Raw genomic sequence first — 12,939 nt, forward strand, 5'->3', positions numbered from 1 at the left:
GTGAAGTGGCTGTTTGGTCTCTCCAATGTAGAGGTCTGGGCATTCCTCGCTGCACTGTACAGCATACACCACATTGTTACATTTGTTTTTAGAAGTTCTGTCTTTGGTATGAACCAGTTTTTGTCTGAGTGTGTGGCTGTGTCTGAAGTACACTGGAATGTCGTGCTTGGAGAAGACTCTCCTGAGTTTCTCTGACAAATCTGCTACAAAGGGGAGGTGGGAGTCAAAGAGGAGATACTAGTCCGTGTGTGTGGGTTTCTGGTAAACTTCAGAGTTGAGGTTTCCATTCTCCTCAATGCACATGCCACACTCCAAAAATGGCAAACTGTTATCTTTTGTGTCTTCCCTGGTGAACTTTATGTTTTTATCCCCAGAGGGTTAAAACAGCGTTTCTGTCGCTGTCACAGTGTAACTCATTTTAACCCAGTAACCTGAAGGGTCCATCAAAGTGACCAATCACATTAGGACTCTGGCCTCCTTTGGGCTTCGCCTCCAAACTGTCAAAAGTCAAAGTGATCTGAGTTTCATGAGCAGATAAACTGCCCACATCCGCTGTAAAACTACTGCAGTGCGAGCAAAGGAGAAACTCTGATGGGCGCAGTGTTTTGTTGGCGACTTCTACCCATACGGATTGTTCAATTTGCACACAAGGAATTCAGTTGCACCCTTAAAACGAAATGATTTGCTCAAATTATGTTTTTTTTTCTCGTGCAGGACTTATGATATAAAGATCAGTCCATACTTGTGGGTTCAGTGGGTTATGTAGTGCAGTCTAGATAGGAAAAAGGGCAGAAGAAAGTTGGCACCCTTGTCTTGTTCCCCTGTGAAGTGTGGTGCTTGAAGATGTTAACCCAGTGATTGTGACTACAGTCTGTGGTGAGTTTTAGTGTTTTGATCCATGATAACAGACTTTTCCAAATCCAAATTTTGTAATGTAGAAGTAATTTACAGCTGACACCATCAAAAACGTTGCTGCCTCCAGTGTAGTTACTATCGTTTCTTTGTAGATGTGATTTGTTTGATGAATTTTATTAAACAATATATGTTTATTATTAGCTTGTTGGCCCTTAGTAAACCCTGTTTTATTGATGTGAATTACAAATAAGGTGACAGTTTCAGTTCTGGTGGATAAAGCTTTACTTATGAATTTTTTTTATGATATATGGGTTGATAACGTGAAGTGAAAGTGTGATTTTTGTTTGATTTTATTATTATTGTATCATTGTGCATTAATTCTGACAGATTTAACAAGTGCAATACTTGAATCAGCCACACCAAATGCTCATGTGTTTACATGCTCAGATAGCTGAAGGAGGGAGAACATATTCACTCCTCCAAGCTCACTCATATAAGAAATTTCAAAATATAATTTCTAAGTAAAATTAAAAGCTCTAGCACTTGCCTACTGGTGTTGGCCAGAGGGGCCGATGGCGCGATATGGCAGCCTCGCTTCTGTCAGTCTGCCCCAGGGCAGCTGTGGCTACAACTGTAGCTGCCTCCACCAGTGTGTGAATGTGAGAGTGAATGAATAGTGGCATTGTAAAGCGCTTTGGGTGCCTTGAAAAGCGCTATATAAAATCCAATCCATTATTATTATTAATTATTATTTATGAACACCAAAATATATGTTTTTTTATTCGAGTCTGACCTGTGGCCCTTTGCTAAATGTTTTCCCTTCTCTTTCCACTTTCCTGTCTGTTTACACTTTCTCTAGCCATTAAGGGCTAAAAATGTGAGACTGACAGCTAAGGGGGTGAAAATTCCTGTACAATGTGTGACTGTCACGGTTCACTGAGGACTCACACGTGGAACTCTTCGGTTTGAGGAGACACAGTGGGGTTTATTTCACATTCACCAGGTGTATTTACAGACAGTGCAGGGAACTGTGCTATATACAAGTGTGACAGGGGTCAGGACTCCAGGGAATCCAAGGTGGAGAGGACGGGGGAAAGCATTCGTTCTTCTTCACTCACTCACTGCTTGCTTCCAGCTATTCTCCAATCATCCAATACTGGGGATCTTCACCGGGAAACAGGGATGGGTCCCTGGGATCTAAACATAGAGTTTTATTTATACAACACCAAATCACAACAACAGACACATTTTTTGAATTTTAAGGTAGACCCTAGGGTCTACAATATTACATAAAGGCAAAACTTAACAATCATATGACCTCCCCCCCATGAGCAAGCACTTTGGTGACAGTGGAAAGAAAAAACTCTCTTTTAACAGGCAGAAACCTGAAGTGATCTAATGGCGTGATATGGTACTACAAGGTCATTAAGGTAAGATGGGGCCTGATTATTTAAGACCTTGTATGTGAGGAGCAGGATTTTGAATTCAATTCTGGATGTAACAGGGAGCCACAGAGGGAAGCCAAAACAGGAGAAATATGCTCTCTCTTTCTAGTCCCTGTCAGGACTCTTGCTGCAGCATTTTGGATTAACTGAAGGCTTTTCAGGGAGTTTTTAGGACTTCCTGATAATAACGAATTACAGTAGTCCAGCCTAGAAGTAAAAATGCATGAACTGGTTTTTCATTATCACTCTGAGACAGGATATTTCTAATTTTAGAGATGTTGTGCAAATGGAAAGAAAGCAGTCTTACATAATTGTTTAATATGTGCGTTGAAGGACATATCCTGTCTTGACACCAGTGGGTCAGGGCGTTGACCTCCTCCCTGTAAGCCGTCTCATCACCGTTGGTGATAAGACCCACCACTGTAGTGTCGTCCGCAAACTTCACAATGATGTTGGAGCTGTTAGTGGCCGTGCAGTCGTAGGTGTAGAGTGAGTACAGGAGAGGGCTCAGTATACAACCCTGTGGAGCACCAGTGTTCAGTGTGATGGGGGATGAGGTGATGCTGCCCAGTCTGACCACTTGGCGTCTGTCAGACAGGAAGTTAAGGATCCAGCTGCAGAGGGAGCTGCTCAGTCCTAGATCCTGCAGTTTCCTGTCCAGCTTCGAGGGAACGATGGTATTGAATGCTGAGCTGTAATCTACAAACAGCATCCTCACATACGTGTCTCTCTTCTGTGTGTGAGAGGGCAGTATGTAGTGTCAGGGCTATGGCATCATCAGTGGACCTGTTGTGGCGGTATGCGAATTGTAGAGAGTCCAGTGAGTCGGGTAGTGAAGAGCAAACGAAGTCCCTGATCAGCTTCTTGAAGCATTTGCTCACGATGGGGGTCAGGGCTACAGGTCGCCAGTCGTTCAATGAGGATATGGTGGAGGATTTGGGTACAGGGATGATGGTGGCCATTTTGAAGCAGGCTGGGACTACAGACAGAGAGAGGGAAAGGTTGAAGATGTGTGTAAACACTCCAGCCATGCTTTTCCCAGTAAGATCCTGTGACCTGTCCGCACGGTGCACAGAGAACCCCGGTAGTTGTATTGCAGAGTCCAGTACCTTATCCGATAGCCAGGTGTCTTTGAGGCAGATCACGCAGCAGTCCCACATCTCTCGCTGGAATGAGATCCATGCCCGAAGCTCGCACAGCTTGTTCTCCAGAGACTGCACATTAGCCAGTAATAAACTGGGTAACGGTGGTCTGCTAGTGCACCGTCTCAGTCGAACCAGAACGCCAGATCTTCTCCCTCTGCGTCGGCGTTTGCGGCCTCCAGGGTCAGAGAACAAAGGCGTCTCAGGTGAGATGAATGGGGGGTCTGCAAACGGAGGGTCCGTGTTGCAAAACTTGAACTCCGGAAAGTGATGAGAAAGTCCGTCTTTTATGTCCAGTAAGGTTTGTCAGTCGTACACAAGGAGACATGTGCTACTCGTGAAAAAATAAAGGAAAAGTAAAATTAAACACAAAAAACAGCTGTTGCTTGGGGGAGCTCGCGACGAGGCTGCCATACTCGGCGCCATCTTAGCCAGTTAAAATGTATTTGTTATTAAAATTATTATTGTATTAAAATGTAATCTTACTTCATTTTCTTAATGTCACATGCTCCGGTTATACTAGTCTAATGACTATCACTGGCTCTTTAAATCTCTTTTGGCACACCTATAACCAAATAAGTTTCAGTGTCTGCATAGTTTCTTTGCATAGTGTGTAAATCAAAAGACCTTCAGATTCACAGAAGGTTTCAGAAGCAAACTGAACCGCATCAGGTACTTGTATATCTATCTTGTATATCTCTGAGTATAAATTATTTATAGATCAACCGTTAACTTTCTTTGCTTGTTGGTACTTGTTGCTGTACTGGTTGCAAAATATTTAAATGGTGTATGTGGTGTTGTATGCTGTAGTTGAGAAAACTGAGTATTAAGTTGCTGTTTTGCTTTTTTTTCTAGACTACTTCTTCTGAACCATGGGTCATAAAACTCTCATTTGTGCAGGTAAATCCAAACAGTAAAAACATTTTTTGTGGGTGACATCTGGTCACAGAGATTTTTATATTCATTGACTCATTTGTATTGCTTTACATGCAAGTCCACAGTATCATAGAAACTCAATAACAATGGTAGAGTTTAGCTTGGTGATACAATACGCTACCAAACTTTTGAAACAAACAGTGAGCTTGGTCTATAAACACTGAAATTTTGCAAACTTCATCTTTTCAGAGTTTTAAGAAGCAATTTCTATCACAGTCAGAGAGATCTTTTCATCCAGTGACTCATTTGCATCATTTTACATACAATTCCCACAGTGTCATTGAAACTCCACAAGAATAATAGAGTTTAACTGTGTTATGACAGAGTACAGTGTGGTAAGGAGTTTGGAAAGAGTCTGGACTTCTTTAAGTTTCTTGACGATGTTTCATCTATCATCTGAGAAGCTTTTTCCATTCTGAGAAGAATTGGTGGAGTGTCCCAGATTTTAAGCCCTATTGGAAGTGTCCCTGACAGGGTCGTGGACCAACTATTGATAAATGCCAAATCACACGAGCCAAGATTTGAAAACGGTATTTAGAGAACTCTAAACACCCCCCATTAAAAAGACATGTCAAGAGACCAAATGTGATATGATTCTCTGCATTTATAACAAATCTAACACCAAGGTTTTTGCAAGCCTAAATAAAAAAACAGTATAAAACAATTTATAGGAAATGTTAAGCTTGCTCAGTTAATTGGTGTCATCGACATCAAAGGAGAGTTATTGTGTGTAATCGTTATAGAAAGATTTAGCCATCCTGTACAAATGGGGAAGAAAGAAGAAGTAAAAAAATGGATGGTAAATTATTATGTCAATGTTAGGATTTTTGTAACTTTCCATTTCACAATACATTAGATATGAACAATTCTTTTTATTATTCATGTTTACTACCTACTGCATCATTGAATAATGAATTACCGTAATTGTCGGGCTATAAGCCGCTACTTTTTGCACAAGCTTTGAACCCTGCGGCTTTTAGTCAGGTGCGGCTTTTCTATGGATTTTCCATGATTTTTGTGATATCGTAAGACGATTTGTTTTGTTTGTTCCGCTGTTGTACGGCACTACGTTGCCTGGCGGAAGGATCGGGGTTCAAGAGTGGTATGTTAGTCACATGTCCGTCCGCCAGGCAACGTAGTGCCGTACGAAGTAGCGCGAAAAACAAACTTCAAAGTAGCGCTACGCATTCAGCGGGAGGCGTGGATGACGAGCGGCGATAAACTTGCGAAAAGCAAGTTATGCCCAACTCCACCGGTGGATTCTGACAGCGTGGAAAAGTGCGAAAACATCCACGATCACCAACGGATTTTGAAGGGCTGGACTGCTGCATGATGGAGAGGAGGACACCGCCACGGCCCTTCTGAGGGTGTTCGACTCTGACACTGACAATGAGGATTTCTTTGGTTTTGAAAGTGACAACGAAGGAGAGAAGCGGAGAGTGGATGACGAAGCCATCCTGAGCCTGTTCGTTTCCGACATTGGAGGAGAGGACTTTGGTGGTTTTAGTGCGCAGGAAGAAGAGAAAGATGGTGAATGACTGACTTTTCTTCTTGTTAAAGCCGTGTCACTGCACCTGAGCCTAAAAGGTAGTCCGAATCTATTTTTCTGGTGTGCTGCAGGTTACTGTTATGTACTACATGTGCAAATATGTACCCATAACTTGTTTTTCAAAATATTAATAAAAGGGGTGTGTCTCCAAACAGCCATCTCTTTCCTGACAATTCTCTTTGTGCATATTCTCTTACATATGATGAGTCAACATTGAAACACCTGCGGCTTTTAGTCAGGTGCGGCTAATGTATATACAAAACAGGATTTTCCCCTGATTTTAGCTTGTGCGGCTAATATTCAGGTGCGCTTTGTAGTCCGGGAAATACGGTACTTAGGAATTTAGTTAGGTGATTCAAAGACTATATGTCAAGTTATGTGTTCAGTTTTAAATTAATTAATTATCATACATGTGTAAAACAATTGTTACTCTTTTTACTCTTTCTGTAACTTCATAGAAAATAACAAAAAAGATGATATATTTATACATTCAGTTTGGATATATCATCAACTGAATATGGCAATATTCAGTAGATGAGTGCTAGTCATTCTTCTTTGGTTTGCAGGAATTTTCATAATGCATTTGATGACCACCACCAGACCTGCACTGCTTTCAGCAGGGTCCAATATAACAGGTAAACAAGCATGCACTGCAGTAGCTCAGTCAGTGTTTTGTTTAGTTTTTACTGTTTGGATTTACCTGCACAAATACATTATGGTCTGTGTGCATTTGTTTTTGAAAGTAATAGAAACTAAATAAAAATATTTAAATTCAACACTTAAGTATCTCCTCAAAGTCCAACTGATGATTTAAAAATGGTTTAATTATTATAGTTATCTTAATGTTACACAGACAGGTATGAAGCTGTGTGCTAAATCTGGAGAGTTCAGTTCAGTTTTATTTGTCATATGCAAGTTAGCACAGGGTCAACATCGCAATGAAATGTATTTGACGAGCAGAAGACAGTCACTCAGCAGAATGGTACAGTAGAAAAAAATAAAAATAAATAGAAAAATAGTAAGCGCAAAATATTAATAACATGTAGTAAAAGAAAAAAGATTTTCAGTTAACTGACACACATATATATATATATATATATATATATACATATATATATATATATATATATATATATATATATATATATATATATATATATATATATATATATATATATATATATATATATATATATATATATATATATATATATATATATATACACATATATATACACACATACATACATACATATACACACACACACGTGTGTGTGTGTGTGTGTGTGTGTGTGTGTGTGTGTGTGTGTATATAAATATATGTACACACTAGTGATTAAATAAAGAAAATCTTAAATAGGGCAGCACGGTGGCACGGTGGTTAGCACTGTTGCCGCACAGCAAGAAGGTCCTGAGTTCAATTCCACCATCAGGCCGGGGTCTTTCTGTGTGGAGTTTGCATGTTCTCCCCATGTTTGCGTGGGTTCCCTCCGGGTACTCCGGCTTCCTCCCACCGTCCAAAGACATGCAGCTTGTGGGGATAGGTTGATTGGATAATCCAAAATTGTCACTAGGTATGAGTGTGAATGGTTGTCTGTCCCTGTGTGTTGGCTCTGCGACAGACTGGCGACCTGTCCAGGGTGTACCCTGCCTCTCGCCCTATGACAGCTGGGATGGGCTCCATCGCCCCCCGCGACCCTGAAAAGGATAAGCGGAAGCGAATGGATGGATGAAATCTTAAATAGGAGTGTGGGGGTGGCAGATGTGCACTTTTTTTTGTGGAGTGACCAGTGCAGATTATACAGAGTACTTGTGAAGCTGCAGGGTAGCTTCTGTGTTGTGTGTGTTTAAGTGTTGTGGTTGAGGTGTCGTATGGCTTAGTGGTAAAACTGTTTTTAAGTCTTGTAGTCCGAGCAGACAGACTCCTGTAACGTCTGCCAGATGGTAACAAGGAGAAGAGCTGATGTGCTGGGTGGCTGTGGTCCTTGATGATGCTGTGTGCTTTACGGAGGCATCGTTGAAGATAAATGTCCTGAATGGCAGGAAGCCTCATGTCAGTGATGTGCTCTGCTGCCTTCACCACCCTCTGTAGTGATTTAAGGCTGCTGGCAGAGCAGCTTCCGTACCAAACTGTGATGCAGCTCATCAGCAAGCTCTCAATTGCACACCTGTAGAAATTTGAGGTGATGTTGGCGTTCATGCCAAACTTCCTCAGCCTCCGCAGGAAGTAAAGCCACTGGCGAGCTTTCCTGATAGCAGTGTCTGTGTGAAGGGTCCAGGAGAAGTCCTCGTGATGTTGACTCCAAGGAATTTGAAGCTGCTGACCCTTTCGACCTTGACACCGTTGATGTGTCTTTTCGTACCACAATATCATGTTCGACAATGTCAGTTCTCCCTGGATTCTCTTGAAAGACTGCTGATTTACACATTTCACTCACCTGCTGCTGCTTGTCCTCTGGGAGATGGCTGAGATCATAATCCAGAGAGCCCGCAGGTGGTAGATATTGCTCATCTGCCTCATCTTCTTCAGGCACTCGCCGTATGAGCATTGCATCTGCCTTGTGTTCAATACGCTCCACCCACTTCTTCAGAAGGTTTATATGCAAGACCTTGCTGGAGCGCAACTGCCCTGGGGAGGACACCTCATATGTGGTGGGTCCCAGCTTCCTCATAACTTCAAATGGCCCCTGCCACTTTGCCAACAATTTGTTGTTGTCACTGGGGAGAAGCACGAGCACCTTTTGTCCTGGCTCAAACGCACGCTGACGAGCAGATTTATCATACCAAGACTTCTGCTGCTGCTGGGCCTCCACCATATGTGATTGAGCAAGTTCACTCATTTTCTCCAACCGTTCTCTCATCTGAATGACATAAGACAAAATGTTCTTGGGTCCCTCCTCCGCCTTGTCTCCCTCCCAGATCTCCTTTAACAGAGCTAGAGGGCCACGAACCTCATAACCATACAGCAACTCAAAAGGGGAAAAACCTGTGGAGGCTTGGGGGACTTCTCTATAAGCAAAGAGTAGATATGGCAGCCATTGATCCGAATCGTTACCACTGTCGTTGACAAACTTCCTGAGCATCTGTTTCAATGTCTGATTAAACCGTTCTGTCAGCCCATCAGTTTGAGGGTGGTATGGTGAAGTTCTCAGACTCCGTATACCCAACAACTGATAAACTTGCTTTAACAAAGTAGACATGAAGTTAGTGCCTTGATCAGTTAGTATTTCTCGTGGAAACCCAACTCTTGCAAAGAACTGCACTAAACAAAATGCAATGGGCTTGGCCTTTATAGATTTCAAAGGGAACATCTCAGGATATTTTGTGGCATAATCTGTTACAACAAGCATGTAACGATTTCCTGCTTTGCTCCTCTCAACAGGCCCTACAATATCCATTCCAAGATGCTCAAAAGGAGTGCCAATGACAGGGAGAGGTTGGAGTGGAGCTCTATGGGGGATTTTAGCAGATGTTATCTGACACTGTGGGCAACTTTTACAAAACTGAGCCACATCTTTGCTAAGACCGGGCCAGTAGAAATGATGTTTGATGCGAGCTGTGGTCTTGTGTTTACCAAGGTGGCCAGCCCACGGAATAGAATGCCCTAAGGTGAGAATGGCGTTTCTAACCTTCTGGGGAACCACCAGCTGCAGCACAGACCCTTGCTGACGATAGAGAATGTCATTTTGCAAGATGTACTCACTGTTAAGAACCTGCTCCACTCCAGGTTCCTTTTTTTTGGCCTTCCGGAAAAGACATATTAAAGATTGATCAGATTTTTGGAGTTCAGTGATTTCAGTTGGAATACTAAACCCTAGGGGTGACGGTGTTGGCTCAGCGTCTGTTAGTGTATCCACAGGTGAAAATTTGAATTTCTCCTGCCTTCTTTGTCTGCGGGTCTTCCGTGGCTTCACCACAGTTGTCTCAAACTCCTCATTAAAAAAAAGGCAGGGCACTCAGGGTCTCAGAGTGGGTACTGACTTGCTTAGCCTGAGCTCTGGTAACGGCTACATTGCACTCCTCAGTCTGCTCAGACTCCAACAAATCAAAAAGCACAGGAAGGTCAGGCCCTAACACGGCAGAGTAAGGCAAACTGTTCACAACACCCACATTCAGCAGATACATCTGGTCCTAAACTTTAATGTAGATGTCATCTGTCGGATATCTTTTCTCATCTCCATGGACACAACAGATTGAAATTGTATCACTGGTGCGAACAATATTAGGTGGGGCAAAATCTGAGTGAATAAGAGACTGAGAACTGCCAGAGTCAAGAAGGGCATTGAGTAGAACCCCATTCACTTCAATCTGACTCATTTTGATGGATTTGTCACTCTCCTGCTCAGGATCAGCATTAGAACGGGGGGCAAAGCACATTTGCACCATTTTAGCAGAATTTCTTGGGCACATAGGTTTTGTATGGCCCTCTAATCCACAAAGATAACAAATGAGCTTCTTACCGGAGGCCTTTGGTGGTCTAGTGGTAGACTGAGGGGTCTTACTGGTGCTTGTATTTGCTGAATTCAGATGGTGTTGCTGAGGTATCTTCCGGGTGTCCCTCGATGTCTTCCATGCATTATGGCTCCATGCTTGCCCCTTCTATCTGGCAGCAACAAAAACATCAGCTAACCGAGCCGCTTCCATTGCTGAACACGGGTTGTGTTCTCTGATCCAAACCTGAAGCTCAGGAGATAACATTCTAAGAAACTGCTCCAAGATTATAGTTTCACCAATGTCATGAATAGTTTTACCCTTTGGCTGGATCCATTTCCCATAAAGCTCCTTCAGTCTCGCATATAGCTCACGAGGGCTTTCATCTGGTTGAACGTCCAGGGATCTGAATCTTTGCCTGTATGTTTCAGGGTTAATGTCATATTTTGACAGAACAGCTGATTTCACTTTATCATAGTCTAATGAATCATCAATGTCCATGTGAACATAGGCACCTCTAGCTTTACCAGTAAGCAAGGGTATCAAACGAAAAACCCAATCTGATTTCTGCCATCGATAAGCTGTAGACATACGTTCAAATGTGATCAGGAAACGTTCAATATCATCAGCTTCAGTTAATCTTTCCAATCTGCCCTCTATTTGTAGGGGAAACTGAAATGCTGGTGAAATGGCTGGATTGGAATTAGTCATAACTGGTTCAGCCTGGGCCTGCTGAGCAGAGGAAGAAGGATGAATATCAGACTCTAATGATTCAGAGCGAGCTTCTGCAGAATCTGATGGTGATGTTCTGACTTGGATTTTTGACTGCAGAAGTCTAAACTGATGTTGAAAGGCTTTAAATCGCTGTTCTTGTCGTGCATTTAACTCACTCTGTTTTGCATCCCGGACGTCCTGTTGTTCCATGTGAGCATGTAGCATATTGACTAGATCAGACAAAGTAGGCTCCTTTTCCACTCTCTCCACAACTTCAGTGACTCCTGAGGCTCCATTTTCCTCCTCTTCGCAGGTTTGCAGAGCAGATCCCTTTTTCTTTTCATTCTTGCCACCACGATGCATTCTTCTTCTTCATGGGGAAAAACAGAAGAAAGAAAAAAGAAAAAGAAAAAAGACCTGTGTCCAATACTGGATGATCCCACTGCTGCCACCAATTGTCAGGGACCAAGCAGTAAAGCATAAAGGACACAGGTGGTTTTAATTCAAAAAAGGGGTTTTATTGACCCAAAAATATGAAAATATATTTAACAAAGCCAAAACTTAGACAGGCAGACCAATAAAAGAGGTCACTAAACTAAACTAAACTAAACTAAACTAAACTAAACTAAACTAAACTAAACTAAACTAAACTAAACTAAACTAAACTAAACTAAACTAAACTAAACTAAACTAAACTAAACTAACATATGACAAACTGACCTGCTGAAATGACACACAGGGGAACTTAAATACCGGTTTAGCTAAACCAAATGACACACACGGGGGAAAACAAGATGGCTGCCATATAACCAACTAACACAAAACAATTAAACAAACATGAAACACCCCCCAGGCAATGAAGCATGTGGTGCAATCCAATTAGGCTGTCAGTGGTACTTCAGGTCTCGCAGCCCTTTGCCACACCTTTTGCCAGACAGGAGAAGCCAACCCCCAGGTAACTCAAACAAAGAAAGATGTATTAATATAACATAAAACAGAACTTTGACCTTGCAAGGTTAATATGTGTGCACGCCATATAAACATTGGAAGGTGTGATGGAAAAATAAATACATTTAATAAAGAAACAATAAGTAGACTATTTTAAAGTAGTGACTGTAAATTAAACTAAAGTGAATCAACGGGTGGTGAGGTGTGGAGCTTACCATGTGTGGCATGCCATCACAATGTGGATGGGCTGGTCTTCCCTGACTGGTTGTTTCCCGTAGTCCACTATCATTTCTCTAGTTTTGCTGATGTTGAGAGTCAGGTTATTTTCCAGACACCGCTCGTACAGTGCCATCACCTCCTCTCTATAGGCCGTCTCATCATTGTCTGTGATGAGGCCTATGATGGTTGTGTCATCCGCAAACTTGATGATGATGTTGGACTCGTGTTTAGGAACAGGGAATATAGGAGGGGGCTAAGCACACAACCCTGTGGCGTACCTGTGTTTAGGATGAGTGGTGAGGAGGTATGCTTACCAACTCTCACCACCTGGGGCCTGTTTGTGAGGAAGTTTAGAATCCATCTGCAGATTGTTTTTCCCAGCCCGAGGTCGACGAGCTTCGTGGCAAGTTTTGAGGGGATGATGGTGTTAAATGCCGAGCTGTAGTCGATGAAGAGCATCCTTGCATATGTATTCCCTTTTTCCAGGTGAGTGAGAGTATGTCAAACAATTCTTTTCTTTGATCGTATTTTTATTTTAGTTGGAAACAATCCTGAGAGATCAAGGGGTGACTGATGTCCAACTTAAATATAAACGTGTATTTCAACCTCAGTTGAAGACCACTGAGAACACGGGTACGAGAGGCCTCCGTACAGGGAGCATATATCATGCTAACCTTAATTCGAGACATACCAATCATTT

Source organism: Rhamphochromis longiceps, linkage group LG3 (assembly GCF_057381845.1).
Source record: "Rhamphochromis longiceps isolate RC_006_pf linkage group LG3, R_longiceps_female_GT1.1, whole genome shotgun sequence".
NCBI classification, from domain to species: domain Eukaryota; kingdom Metazoa; phylum Chordata; class Actinopteri; order Cichliformes; family Cichlidae; genus Rhamphochromis; species Rhamphochromis longiceps.